The sequence below is a fragment of the Stegastes partitus genome, unplaced genomic scaffold (assembly GCF_000690725.1).
Source record: "Stegastes partitus isolate 25-593 unplaced genomic scaffold, Stegastes_partitus-1.0.2 Scaffold227, whole genome shotgun sequence".
NCBI lineage: Eukaryota > Metazoa > Chordata > Actinopteri > Pomacentridae > Stegastes > Stegastes partitus.
This window is the reverse complement of record NW_007577958.1, coordinates 256,076-271,771: the sequence shown is the minus strand read 5'-3', so window position 1 is coordinate 271,771 and position 15,696 is coordinate 256,076. Positions and strand designations below refer to the sequence as shown.

Sequence of the window (15,696 nt, the reverse complement as noted above, 5' to 3'; positions counted from 1 at the left end):
AATTAAAAGCTAACACAACATCAGATAAAACATTAAAACAAATGAAAACAAAGCAGCAAATTATCTGCAACGCATGGGTTGATTATTAAAAAACAAACAAACAAGAACTCAAAGCAAAAAACAAACAAACAAAAAAAAACTGATTGTAAATATAATAAATTGTTTGTAGATATCAGAGATTTTACAAGGGTGCATGAATATACAGAAGGCCTAAAGAGAGACAGACTCTCATTGTAATGTGCAAGTGTAATAATATGTTTAAAACTTTATTTTAGAATACAGGGCAGGTTAAAAAGGTATAAATTCTAATAATTTCACACATTTGTAATTAATCTTGAAAGTGATTGACCACTCTTTTAATAATAAACAGGGACAAATAGTCTATCTTTTAGACAACCTTTGTAAATTGTAGTTTCTTATTATTATTTAGCCTATATTTGCCTAGAAACTAATTCTCAAAGAGTTATGCCTTCCAAGCGTGATTGTTGTGTTTTCTCCTGTCGGCGGAGTCACGAATTTACGATGGAGGCGTTAGCTGATGATTGACAAAGACATTAGCCAATCAAAATGTAGAACTGACCCGCTGAACACGCCTCTATGAAACACTGACCAATGAACGAGCTGATTGGGCGGCGTCTGCGCTGAAAGCCATGTACGGAACAGGTCTCAGATCAGCTCCGCGCTGTGACACGTCCTCCCGCCAACGTTGTGTCTAAATATACAAACCGCTTCCAAGTCAGCGCCTTGGACGAGCACTTTATCCGTCTTGGAGAGTGGTACATTTAGTGAGGCGTAACGTTTTGAAAGGCTGTGCTCCGTAGACTGACGCTGGAGAGAGCGGGGATGAGTTAAGGAGGCGTAAAGGAACAAAAATAAGGCTTTCGAAAGTGGAAAATTAAACAAGTGAGTAGTTTTGTTTTGGAAGGAACCACTGGAGGAGTTAAGCGACACTGGGACCAGCAAGGAACCATTCAACTCCGACCTCCGATGCAAAGTGAGTTCCAACATCACGTTGTTGTATGTGGCTTTGAACTCACATTCAGCACTGACAAAACAGTGAAAACTAACTACTGGGCATTTTTGAAATAATCGACGTCGTTGTTATAGTTTTACGGGGACCTAAAACTCACCTGGTGACAGTAACACAACTGGACTGGTTTATGCTAATGAGGTAACCTAACAGCGAACTTGCTAACGTACAGCTCGGTGTGTAATATATATGAAGCTAACAGTTTGGGAGTTTAGCACACACACGCTAAACTGTATTTTACTTTTCAGGAATGCTAAGCTCATGTTATATCCAAGAATTTAAGTGTTAAATTCTCCACCAAGCGGAGCTTTTCGGTGCTATTTGTTTCAATGAAAGTTCACCTGACAGCTCGTCTTCAAGTGGGAAAGCGAGCGCAGCTTTAGTGCATAATATTCACAATGATAAGCCGGTACAGTGATACTACAGCTCTTCCCAGCTTAGCACAGAAAATAAAATAGCCTTGGTACGCTCACATACACACACACCGTAGTGACAAACATTTCCCCGTGACACAACCCTCAACTTCCACAAAGCGCACACTCCCACACCCTGACCACACACCACTCCAGGAAGTAGGCTGCAGTGAGTCGTGTAACACGGTCAGAGGGAATACAGAGCCCTTGTGCCCTGCAAAGTCAAGTGTGGTGACACGGAGCTTGTCACTGGCTGACAGCGACAAGCCTCTGACTGGGCTGCCTGCACTGGGAGACTCAGCACTTGGCCAGCTTCCATCGCATCCCAACTCAGCCATTTGTTTTGCATACTTTGAATGTGGATATTATAATCATGCACAACAGCACCATGTGTTTTGTGTCTCACAGGATTCCTTTATAACCATTATTGCTCTGCTGTGATGATACGAATGAGAGATAGTTCAGACCCTTGTTTATCTTTGCCTCGATGTGGAATTGCCTAATAACCCACTCAAAAGCCAAGATGTCATGTGCTTTCTTCATGTGGTTGAACCTCAAATAAACCCAAAACATCAGCAGTATTTTATTCAAAATGTAAGTGCTATTATTTTGTGTTCCACTGAGTCATTTGCCTCCTTTGACAGTTACTGCATGTTTCTTGAATGCACACGTTTAGCAGAGAATGTGCAATGTGTTTGAATTTTAAAAGTTGATTTAGTCAATTGGTTTGAAGTTCAAAAAGTATTTTAACAGGTCAAGTCAATCAGCTTCGGAATTGCAAAGCTGCATTTCAGTGTTAAACATTGCATTCAAAATGATAGATTGTGAAACTGTTTCTAGCAGTGTGGATAGCTCTGTTAATGCTAAACCTCACTGCTTCCTGCTAGACACAATGTCTGCAACATGTTCCATCATTCATTAATAATTATATTGGTATTCTCAACACTAACGTGGTGTTCAGGCTGTAAGAGGACGACCCTATTTCCTTGTACTTGCTTGCGTTACTGAGGGGACTCTCTGGAGAGCTGACATTTCTCTGTGTAAACCCCAAAACCTCAGTGGTTTATCTGTAGTTTTGGCCAACTCCTTTGCTCTCACTGGGAATAACCCACTTCTACTTTTAAATCTTGCCTAGAAAAAGGTGGGAGGCCTTTAGTCTGCATTCCAAATGGGCAGGGAGAGTCTCTCAGGAGACTTTGATTATAAGTATTTTAGTCTAGTTAATTACTCTGTCTTGTTTGAGGTCCACAGCCTAGCATCATGACAAGGGTGTGATGGTTTCCTTATGCCTTTGACATGATGAATGGGTTCACAGGCGGTTGACTATTGATTGAAGGTGTGGAGCTGCAAAGTTTTTCCACCTGGAAATTGTTCTTTGCTGGGGTGGCCTGTTTGAGTCCCTGTGGCAAGAAAACAGACATTTGCGTCTTGATTTTTTTGCACACAGTTCTGGGGTGAGTGTGTGGAGGCAGCCGAGGTCAGGGTGGGGTCGGATGCAGCGGCTCAGACGCTGCCCGGCGTAGGAGAGTTTGCCCTGTGTTGGTTGTCTGAACAGGTGTCTCCGAGTTGCAGCTCTGCATAGCTCGCATTCCCAGGGTTTTGTTCCTGGCGTGGATGGTCACCGAGTAGGGGGAGGGAGGTGTGGGAACTAAGAATGCTATGTGCGCAAGGCTCAGCTCCCAGAATTCATTTGAGCAACCTGCTGATAGAGACAAACGCTTCCTGTCATTGCAACAGCCCGGCTTGTGTTGATGAGAAACCTGTCAGCGGCCCATTGCGCTGCTTATGGCTGCGGACAAAGCCGAGAGTTGGCCTCCATAACGGCTTGTCAGCAGGAAGGCTATTTTCTTGGGGCTTAAGGGTGGGTGGGATACAGTGGTTTAAGACTCTTAATCCAGGCATTAGTTTGGATCACTATCAGCTCACTCAGAATCATGGGAAATTGCCCTGCCTGAACAGAAGTATTATTTTACCCTTCTTTCTTTATTTCACAAACCTTTTCTTCCTACTCGCTCTCTTAAACACCTCCAAGAATCACATAAGTTTGATACCAGAAGTACTGAAAGAATCGTAATCTGAGGAGTTAGTACAAGAAGTAGGCAATGGCTCTTCTCATTGTGGCCGTCTTAAATACAGAAATTTGAAATTTCAGCTCCCTCCAGGAATGCAGTCTTTCTGGTCCCAAAGAAAAACAAAGATAAATGCCTCCAGAGAATGTAAAGGGGGGTTGTCAGATGTTGTGGCCTGCCTTAATAGTGACTCTGTTGCAACTGCACTGCTCGAAGTGGGTTCACTGCCTCTTCATCAGGCGCTGAGTGTTCAAGTGTTCTCTCAGCTCACGTCTCTGAGCGCTGCCTTGTGACATATTGAGGCGAACCTACTTTACAACCAGCCATTGCTAAACTTGGCATCATATGAAATATGAATACTAGCATGTCTTTGCAGTAGCTTAATCCATTTATAACATCTGAAGCCACACTGAACAAAACATTTTACACTGCATATGTTGATTTCTTTTTTTTTTTTTTTGAGATCTTTAATGTCATGTTTTCCATGATTGCACTGGTGCTATGTTGCAATCCTTGTTGTGAAATTGATGACTGTAAAGTGATAGGTTTATGAAAGCAAATTCCCAGGAACTAGAAGAACAAATTCCCCACCAGTAGAAGAGATCCTCTTTGAGTCAGTCCGCCATGGTTTATCACTAACTCATTGTTGTGGTTGTGAGGAACTGAGCTGCATGTATACAGAGAACAGTCCATCTATACATTCACTGGTACCGTTCCTCTTTCCATCCATCCACCCCTCCATTCATCTAATTGTTCTTTCATTCGTTTTACTCACCAACCACCTATCTGTTTGCCTGTCCGTTCTAACGTATTTCTATCCATCTATCCTGCTATCTGTCCATAATCACCATCTTTCTCTGTGGTATCACTAATCTCTGAGCCTGCAGTGGACTTGTTAGCCTACTGCTGCTCTGCTGATCCCAGACGGAGAGATTAAAGTTATATACTTGGCAGGGTCACAGTTGACGAGCATCACCCGTAGTGATGCTGTGTTGTTTTGCCCCTGCCTGCCCGGCAGAGGTGTAGGATTTCTCCAGTACCACGTAAGCCTCTGCAGTGCTGAGGAGGAATGAGCCCACCCAGCAGATGCCAGCCATCAGACACGGACGTTGGCTGCGTTATATTCCCGCTCGTGTACATAAAACGCTGTGCTCACCGTGCAGGCATGCTGCCGTCCTGACTCACTGTGGGCTGTGTGTTGATACAGAAAGCAGAGAGACTGAATGAACAGCAGTTGCATAAATACACATACTTGTTGTGGGAAAGCAAGCTAAGGACTGAGCCCTCAGGGAGAAGGTTCAGCTATAATGTGTTACTGTATATAGGTCTTGACATGACTGGTCTGAGAGTGCGGTGTTTTATTACGGGACCACGTTTCGTTCCTACTTCAAGGCCTACACAATTAAGACATGCAAGGCAGCAGTTACACAGCGCAGTGGGCTTCTTATTTAGCTACAACTGTTACCACCTCCTTGATTTACATTTAAAGCCTTTGGGCTGACGGGAAGTTGCACTTCAAGGTATTTCTGTGGGAATACTGCATACATCAAAAGGCTTAATCATAATCTAACAGATTAGATGTTTGTAGGGTTTGTTTGTAAGTCCATTGTTTAAAACTATGACTTTGTTTAAAAGGAAATGTTTAGAAATGAATTGTTACACAGGCTAGTAGAGATATACTGTACGCCTGTTAGAGCTTGTACCAATTTGTCAGCAGTCAGTGAAGGCTATAGCCTTACATAGAGAAGCAGTAGGTTCACTTGACTGACGTCAGGGTTATTTGTCAAATGGTGTTTTATTTATGAGGGATTTCCATGCATGCCCCCTGCCTAGCTTTACTACACATATTCCCCTCATGGCAGCCCTGTGAATAATTCAACATACTTGGAACAGACAGAACCAAAATAGCCCAAAGTGTGTACTTGTTTGTGGCTCAGTCCAGTAAATCACAGCAGTCGCACAGGATTTGTGTAGAGTAGTTATGTTTGTATTTTATGTGCTTGTGGATGAAAACTTGATTTAAAGACTTCTTTGGATTAATGTCAACTATGCAAACGAATGCCATAGTAGTGGTCTGTGTATTTGTCCTGAACCCTTCAGTATGGAACGCTTGGTTCAGTTTGAAATTACGTTAGTTTGGTACACTCTGTGAGCTAAACAATTACTTTGATCAACATATTTTCTAGAAAAGGAAAATTGTACACTCAGAATGTTTTGGCAGTACACCAGCTGCTGTGCTTCAGCTATAGCATGTTAGCAGGATGAGCCTTGGAAGCTGGGCTGGCACTGTGCCAGTTTTATTAAACATGTACAAAGTGTTAACTCCCAGCATACATATCAATCAGCCCTTCTGTGCGTCCAGAATCTGCAACTTCTCCACTCACACTGTACCATTCAGTTGACGGCCTCTATGTGAAGTTTGCACTGATTCCTAGTCCCCTTTTCCTTGTGATAATTTGATAGATTTGATAGTTGTAAAGAAAAAAAATAAATCAAATACGATGGCTGTGTCCTCTGTGTTGATGAAAGTTGTGTTACTTTGTGTATTTTATAATGCTAAAAATGCACTACTGGCTTCAATAGTTAATTTAAGTTAAAAAAAAAAGAAAAGAAAAGTATATTGCAGTTGCCCTAATAGTCATTTTCAATTAATTAAATTACAGGTTTAAAATAAACAGCTGTGAGTTGTTTCTTATTGACAGTAAATTAGACACTTAAACATTTTCGCATTTGAAAAAAAGGGAACATTTAATGATGAGTTTTTTGAGGTTAAGTACGGATATAGATTATTAGTTATATGATGTTTGGAACCACTATATATTGGGATTGAAAATTTAAGTTTTAATATTAAAATGTAATGTAACTAACTTTGACACAACACTTCCCTGAAATACCTTTTATCTATTATTTTTTTGGCGTGTTTCATTAAAAAACAAAACCTTTTCACCTTCATTCTTTAATGTTGATAGAAGGTTATTACTTGAGGTGCTACTAATCATATTTAAACTGACTACAGATAGAGAGCGGTTGATGCATCACAACCAAAAATTGCATATTTTAAACTATTTTTTTATTTATAAAAAAAAATAAATAAAAAAAATAAATCAGGAATCCATTTTAAACTAAATAAAAAAACAAAATACTGAATATGCTAATTTATCAGACCACTAGTTGGTTGATTGCATTTTTTTGTTTGTTGTTTTCTCTACTGAATTGAAAACACACAGAACTGTGACTCCAAACTGAGGCACCTGCTGAACTGTGGATATGTTGTACCCTCACACCCCTATGCAATAGTTTTGAAGTTGAAGCATCACACTTGGCATTTTTTGCCACTTGATCTGATAGCTTCAGGTTTACACCACCAGCATGAGAGATTCTGTGTCACCTGTCAGTGACGAGTATCCACTGCTGTATTAATGGTCCATGAGGTCGCAATATTCATGTAGCTTGTGTTGATATTTAGAGTGCTTGGGGAGCTTGGCTGACACACACCGGTCCTGTGACCCATGTTTTCCTGCCTTGGCTTGATCTGTGAAGATGACAGCGACAGTAACTTGATCGTTAGACATAGGCTGTAATTCACCTAAGGGTAATGAGATCATATTTGTGCTGTAACATGCGTATACACCGACTGATGTCAACACCATCTGCCTCTTGCTTGTTGCTGTGAGAGCCTCAAAAAAAAAAAAAAAAGAGGCGAATGCAGCTTTTTTCATAAATATTCACGTGAAAGGTATTCAGTCGAGGACTTCATGTTGGAAGTTGTTTTTCTCATTTGGGCCATTAACGCCTCTGTCCTGGCCTTGCTGCCTTGCTCTCGGGGATCTCCTCGTGGTAAGGGATCCTACTTTCACCACATGATTACTTGGCTTCGTAGCTTCAGTAATAATTTATATCAAATGAAGAGGAAACACAGATGCTCCAACATTTCTCAAATTATATTTATACAAATTTAATTAGGAAATAGCTGAATTTGATTAAATCATGTTTCATTTTCCGCTGCCACTCAAGATATCCGTTCCACTCTTGACCTTGCTGCAGTAGGAGTATTGATTTGGCAGGATGGAGCTGATTAGGCCTAGAGGGTTTTCTCTTGCTGCCTGTTTTCTATCAGTTGGCAGAGACTCTTTCCAGACAGCAGGCCTGGTTTTCACGGCTAAATCCCCCTTTTGTGTGTGGGGCGTCTCAAGTAGTGTCAGCTGTAGTCCTGCACACTTGTTGCTGTGTCTCCTGCCACCTCCTTCTGGCTGCAAGGGCCCCGAGGCTGCATTTCCATTTGTCTGTTAACCTTCTCAGCCCCTTTATTTGTTTCCACATTACACTCCACAACACGTGAGTGTTTGCTGATTGGCAAAAGGAGCCCTGTGTACGTGTGTGTGTGTGTGTGTGTGTGTGTGTGTTTGTGTGAATGCATGCTTTTGTCTCTGAACTTGAAAGCATGTTCTCAAGCTTCTTTGTATGTTTGTGTGTATGTGTTGGACAGGCATCCATTCATGTTTAGACCACTAGGCCCACCCAGTGTCTGTTCCCTTGATGCTCATTGAGTGCAATTAGAGCAATGTGACTGTGAATACCCCTTCAAAACTGCCTGTTAGAACCATTAAGTCTGCCCTCTTTGATGGTATGGCCCATGTGATTAAAACTGTTCAGTCTGGATGATGGCAGACAAGGGGATAAGATTGTGAGCAATTTAAACCGGCGCGATAGCATGCTATACTCTGAGCCCATTATGCCATATAAGTCACTTTTGTTTAGCCATTAGCCTCCCCCACATGAGCCGTTACTTATGAGTCCACTAGTAAGAGAGTCTAAGTACTTCAGATGTAAGCCTCCACAATGAATTAATTAAATATTAAACATGATTTTAGTTCAGCATAATTAAATGAACACGATTGACGGCAGTGGGGGCTTTTAAATTGCACGTAGAAAAAACTCTGCTAAAAGAAAACAGCCCATGTAGATAGAATCACCTGTCTGGGTTCCTTTGGGTCCTCTGTCCGCCTAGCAAGCTTCTCGTACAGCCTGCATACGAGGCATTTAGGGAACAACGGTTAATTATATTGTCTATCATTAAGCAGATGTTCAGCAAGTAAGGCAGTTTGGGTAAATATTTGTCTGTAGCAGGGGGAACTAATTCAGGTAAACAAGAACACAATTTAGAGTCTTATTTTGATGAAGATGTTTGGCTCAAATTCAGCACAATGTGAAAGAACGCAGTGCTCTTTGTTTGAACATTGGTGGAAGATAATAAGTAGGGTCTATTGGTTTTCCTCCAGGAAATGTGAGCATCAAACACTTAATTTCCCTACATTCTGCTGATTTTTTTATGTACCAAATTGCATTAGTTTATGGTGGAACTGACTTTACAAAAAAAATCTTTCAGAACATGTTTGAAATGCTGCATTGTCTAGGTCCACCCTGAAATCTACTTGACAAGGTTTTGTCTGATCTGGCTGAAGAAATGAACACAATTATTTTGTTATGATGGCAGAGACTTTAACACACTACAGCTAAAGAAAATACAAACAGAAAAACCCCTTTACTAACTAACATGTATGTTGTATAAAAATGCTGTCTAGTGAAACAAAACATTTACCACACAACATGGAATAAAGAGCTACACTTCAAATAAAATAAACAAGAAATAAGAAAACACTGGAGGCTGTACACAACAGAGCAGAGCCTTTAAGACGATAGAAATTTCTCTGTAGACAAGATTACTTTTTACTTTTAAATGAAGAAAACACCTATTCCCTCTCTTGAAATGAGGTAAATCCATCATTTTGCACAACTATCACTGCCCCAACAGCTTTACCGCAACTATATATCTTTACATTTTCTTTTGGAAACGTACTCCTCCACCTTCGCCCTAAGTCAGCTGGGATAGACTCCAGCCCCCCTGCGACCCTAGTGAGGATTAAGCGGTGTATAGATAATGGATGGATGGAACATACTTCTCCTCCAGTCCACCATGTAGTGCAGAAGTTGCCAGTTTTCCTACCTTTGCCAATCTGGAATTCAGCTACTTTCACATGGCATAGATGATATAAAACCAACATGACTGGCTGCCATAATTTGAACCTAACATTACCACAGTCGTAATATGGTATTTGCCCTTTCTCTATTCTAAAATGTAAACAGCTGCAATCATTCGCTGCTGCCTATCATATGGTACCTTTATATCAAAGGGCAGAGTCTTCTGCTAACTTAGCTCTTAGCTCACCACTAATTGCTAAGTAACCTTTTGGAAGTGCCTTTGAGTTGAGGTTTTTGGCTCTGGTAAAATTTAAGTGTGATATTTATAGTTTGCTTTGGATTGTTGGGCCTTGATAACAGAAGGCGTGTGGTGTTCATGCAGCAGTGTGGGTCTGGTAAAGCCAGGAGTTTAGATTTGAATAGAGTTTGAATAGATCTGCAGGGCGGAGTTGGTCTGGTTTCTAGGGTCACTGGGTCACTGAGTTTATGGTGCGTCTTGTCTGGATTCACATGTTACTGGATACCTCAAAACCTACCGAATCAACGTCTCGACGTATTGTGTTCGTGCTTTAGCTTGTTTTGTTCAGCAGTGCACAGTAAGAATACTCACAGTATAAAACGACAATTACCACTGAAGAAATAGTGGCGTTTTATGACATTGACGGAGCCTAATGTGACGTTTAACATAATAACCAAGATGCTGTCAGTGTCTTCGTTCTCCTGTAAAACTGGCCTCTCACAGTTTGTCATTCTAATGGCTCCTTTTCTGTTCACCCAGTTTCCTCTCTTATTTCCGGGGTCGTCGGCACCAGATAGAGACAAAGCAGCTCTTTCTTTGTCCGTTTTGAAGTTGTCCCTTCAGCCGCTGGATGCTAATCTGACTGACCATCAGCAGCTTCTGTCACAGTCGGGGGAAAGACAGATACAGAGAGAAAAGGCTGAGATAGATAGCAAAGAAGGGGTTGGGGTTGTGGGGGGTGGCATGGAGGGTGATGACTGGACCATTTGGCATCCGGTGAACAGAGGAGTATTGTGTACGAGTGGGCCGCTGTGGAACAGACTGCTTTTTTTTACAGGATGAATCTGGTGTTAAAGTTCCAAACCTTTGGGAAATATTTACCAAACTTACACCTGAGACAAAGTGCTCTGTAGTAGTGGATTGCAAATTCAGGTATATAGGCAAAGCATATAAAAAAATATAGTTTTTTAATAGTGTACTCACTTTTCCCACTTTTTTGATGCTGTCATGCTCTGTAATGTTTATTTTTCTCTAGCTGTAATAGTGAAGTAGAGTAAGGTATGGAATATATATGTTGATCTCATGTCATCCTCATAAGACTGTTCCACAGGATCATGCTGTGAGCTTTAAATAACACAAACACACTACTGGTTAATTCAACGACGGTGTTTGAAAGATTATTCTGTAAGAAAGATAATTTAAAAACGTTACCTTTTTTTTCAGCTCAAAGTCATTGTTTCCTTTTCGTGAGCAAAGTGCATTTTAGAATCAGTGCTTGAACTTTGAGTTCTCCTTTCTATTTAGTTAACCTTCCAATGTTTAGTTTACTACTCCCCAGAAGAGAAATAAATCAAATAAATAAACTTTATTTGAACAAAATTCAAGTGCTTTTACAACACACAGAGACAAGGTAACACAGGTAAACAACATGTATACAAAATGCAGGAAAACACTCAAAATATAAAAATACACACAATAAAAATGGAAAAGAACAAGCTGGGTCACTATTGGAAGGTGTACTAGTAAAACTGATTAGAAAGACGACTTCACAAGGGGAATGAAGATAAAAGTAGATTAAGAAAGAGACAAGAGAGAAGGACAGCAGGCGGTACCAATATGAAAAAGGAAAAGAAACGGGCAAAAATCAAAAGCGAGTCTATAAAAGTGTCTTTTAAGAAGTGAAGGACCCAGTTTTCAAGGTTTAAATGGAACCATGTTGCTGTATTAATAGTTACAAATGATTGAAGGTTTGCCTGAACTCTAAAATGGGAAAGAAACCTCTTATGATGTAATCAGAATTACAGACAGTTATGTCAAGGTGCTGCTATTAGAAGAATGTTTCATGTGTATGCTCTGTATTCGGCAACTGGTGAACCACCACATGAATATAAGATCCCCAGCTTGTACTGAAATCCAAACGTTCCAAAGGTTAATTGTCAGGAATATTTTCACGATCCAAACCGGTGTTCTTTGATGTGGCTAAAAGCTCCAACATGGTTACAGGATACCTCCTCAGCTGACAAGGAGGAGGTCAAGTGTGGGGGTTCAACGGTCAAGCCAAGAGGTCAGCAAGCTATCTAAAGGCTTCGGTTTCAAACCATTTCATTGTGTTAGTCTCCCTAGTGTTGGTTCTGTCATGACCATATACTGTGCACATTTTAGTTCAAACAAACACTGCAGCTTAAGATTTTGCTGAGGAGCACCATTTCAGCCTGAGGGAGGAACCAATAAACAGTGAGATCAGCGTTTGTAATGTTTGGAATCAAAATCCACACAGTCTTGGCCCACAGTGGCTACAGGTGTGAGTGCTGCTGCCAGAAAGGGTTTTACATTAAAGCCTGCTTATCCTTATGCTTTGTTTGTTATTTCACCTCATAGGTTTTGGTCAAAGTAGATTGAGACAGTTCACTTGTACGCCGACAATAAGGTGCGATCTCTGAAGTGGTGGGTTCTCTCATCACCAGCAACCAAATAAACAAAATAATTCAGTAGACACCAGCCAACAGCCAGGTAAGACAGGCTGTGACTGCCAAACCAGTACGAGACAGATGGTAGAAAGGAGTGTCACGGTGGGGTGTTGATTTGATTGGTGTTAATCTGGTCTTTAATGAACACAATTAGACTGGTGTCGAATACTGAGAGTGATGTCGAGTTGTTTGTGCGCAACACGCAAACGGGTGGACTGTGTAACCAGATCCGTGTGAATACCTGTCCCCTGACTTGACTCAGCTTACCCTTTAATAAACATAGCTGGAGCCTGTATTTGCACTGCCTTGCAATAACACAATATGGCCCACGATCTTTCAGGTGCATTGAAAATGAGTTCACTGATGCAGCAACTTTGCGACCGCTCAGGTGTTTACAAAGGAAAGATTCAAAACTAACATAGCTGGCACATAGATTTAATGTGTGTACACTGTCAATATGTAAACATTATTCCTGGTGTGCAGCTGATGTAAAAATGTGCACATGTCCATCCTAGACTTGAAGTTGCATTTTGTATGCTTCCACATAATAAACTGTGTTTGATGATGCTTCACCTGCTTGGGTTACAAAAATGACCAAACTCTAAACGGGGGAATAAGAGGTGGATGGAGGTGTTGGCAGAAAGCAGCCGTGGACTGATGGGTGGTCTCCTGTACTCAATAACACAGTAGCGCTACTTGATCCGTTTTCTTCTTCTGTGTGGTATGTTCATCCTTTCCAAGGTTCAGGCAGAAGTTTCACGTAACAGGCCAGCATTGGCAGCCTTTAGAAGACCATTTATAACTGAGGAGACATTCGTGGCTTCAACATAAATGTGTATTCTCTTGCAGTAACATGTGCATTAATGCAAGGCACATGTTTGTTGTCATAATGTGAAGCCCTTTTATGTTGTCATGTACTTCAAAATGTTGTTCTGTGCAAGAATCACAAGTTATTCCTGGGAGGGAATTAAAAACTGTGCTGTGAATCTCATTTAGAAAGCTTTTTTTTTTTTTTTTCACTTTCCAAAACTGCAGATAGGACAGGTTTGGACATTGTTATAAAAGCAACACTTCTGATTCTCAAGTTTCCCCCAAAATATCCCCCCAAAGCTTCAACAGGGCTGCTGATATCAAGATTGCGGAGCAAAGACGCTAAAGAGTGTCTTAGCAACTGGGACAGAAATGCTTGTGTGTGAGTGTGTGTATTCAGCTTTGATTGTGTTGTGCACACCTGGATATATTTGCTCATGTGCTAAAGGTCATTCTTAAGTTTGCGCTCTCCTGTCGGTCACATCTATGGTTTGGCAGGTTCGTGTTCTGAACAGACACTAGAATTTTTTCCCTCCAGAATTAATGAAACATTGAAGCTGCAAGTTAGAGACAGTATGTACAGCTTTTTCCCACCATTAGGCTTTTGGCATTCACTATCGATTCACACACATCCTGATCCCTAACAGTTGTTTTACAGTTGGTGAGGCCTAATAAGGCTTGGAAAATGCTTTGGTGGATCTGTGTGATTTGGACAGCTGCAAGTGTGAATGGGTGAAGTGTATGAGTTGTTACGTAATGAGGTATTAGAGCATCTTACTCTGGACACCATTCACAGAAATGGGGATTATCACTGGTAGCACTAGCCATCCCAGTAACACCAGTGCTCTCTGTGTCTCTCTGAGTATTTTCTTCTTTTTTATCGCTCAAGTTTTTTTTTTTTTTTTTTTTTTTACAGTGTTCACCTCCCAGGCATCGTTTCTCAGCGCTGCATTTTTTTCATTCACAGTGAAGATAGCAACCAGCTACTCCTCCACTAACTCATAAAGTGTTATCAGGGTTTTGAATGCAGTTATTTCCAAGAATGTGTTATCTAGAAACATTCAAGATGTGTCAGTGTTTTTCAACAGCTACTCCCTATTTTCCCTTTAAAATCTGGGAATTGTGGATTGGATGTGTGTGGTTGAAGTGGTTCGAGTTTGCTGAAGTATTCGTACTGTAGTAAAGTTTAGAGGCTGTTCTCTTCTTGGTAAGCTGTCTGAAAATGACCTCAGGTTTTTTGTTTAGCAACTGCAAAGTTCATGAACTTAAAGGGTGGTTTCACTAATGTCAGGCCTCTGTGCCAAATGAGGTCAAGAAAAGCATCGTCACAGCAACAAATGTTCAAACAAGGTTGAGTTGCATTTGTGAACGTTTGTGACCCCTGGCATTTTATTGGAGACAAATCCAAACAAGTCAGTGGCAGTGTTGCTTCAGCAGGCTGCATAAATGTGTTGTTTCACAGATTGTAGCCTTCTAACCTTGAAACTTACCTTGTTTAAGCACCTGGAAGGTGGTAATTACCCACACCTTATTGTTGGAGTTCTTCACAAAAGTCAAGGCTTGTTATGAACCTCGGCTTTGGGGTCAAGGTTCAGAACATTTTCATTATTGCAGGCGAAGCCAAAAAAATGCAGAAAATTGCAGAAATGTTTATTTTGAATTTACTTTAAAGAATTAAGGTAACGGACTTGGACGCTAAATCTTTTAGTTTTTCTGCCATATATGTGCTTGTATGCTGTTCATAAAGGGGGAATGTTCACAGAACCAGTCTTTTTATTTCCCACTCAGGAGTGAAGTGGGGAACCGTCAGTGTTAACTGGGTCTGTGTAGTTCTGGAAGTCCATTTATTGGTGGTGAGCACAATAACATCTGAAAAAGTCCTGCTTGCACTCCTTTGTACAGGACTGGCTAAATATCTGAGTAAATAATATAGTTGCAGACTGCAGAAGGTTCTAGCACTAATACCATATGCTAGATCCTGATCTGGATGGTAAAAGATATGTCATGATAAAGTGTTTCACTTCAGTCAATCTCAGTAATCATTAATAAGTTTTAATAGGAAGAAAAAAAAAAGCTTTAAATGTTACCACTTTAGCCTGTTCTATCTTTAAAAATAATTCAGTTTTTAACACAACAATAAAAAATACTCACAAATAAATGTATAAATAAATAAATAACAATAAATTGAATATCTCACCTTGATACACTATAAGGAAGACAAGTCAAACCAGCATGTCTGTGAAGATTCTCAGTCATCCAGGTCATGGTTATTCTGGTAGATTAATCGTAGCAACTGGACTTGCTTGAGTTCCTTGAAGACATTTCACCTTTCATCCAAGAGGCTTCATCAGTTCTGACTGACTGGTTGGGAAATCCAGATACTTTTATCCTTAAGGAGCCATTAACACCAGAGGTTCGGTTTCAATTGGGGGTTTGTTGCTCCTCCCCCTCGTTATGTGAGTCGTGAGAACTCCACCTGCCACAATCAGGGTTCATTAGGGTCTTTTGTGGCTAGGTGTGAATGTGGTTTCATCTTCCTGGGGAGAGTTCTTAAGACTGAATTGTAAACAGGTGATAGGTGATGCCTCAGACCTCCACCTCTGTTGAGGGATGGTCTTTCCAGTTTGACATAGATGGCTTCTTTCACCCCTCTCTCAAACCATCTGTCCTCCCTGGCCAAAATCTGTAC

At 40.8% G+C, this 15,696-nt stretch overlaps 1 protein-coding gene across 1 annotated transcript in view; it reads left to right on the top strand.

Moving 5' to 3' along the window:
* The first annotated feature begins 787 nt into the window (after positions 1 to 787).
* Positions 788 to 15,696, top strand: part of mpp7a (MAGUK p55 scaffold protein 7a) — a 154,147-nt gene continuing 139,238 nt past the window's right edge. Inside the window, exon 1 of the mRNA XM_008281223.1 lies at positions 788 to 994. The gene's annotated coding sequence lies outside the window, so the exon portion shown is untranslated. The remainder of the gene's footprint in view (positions 995 to 15,696) is intronic.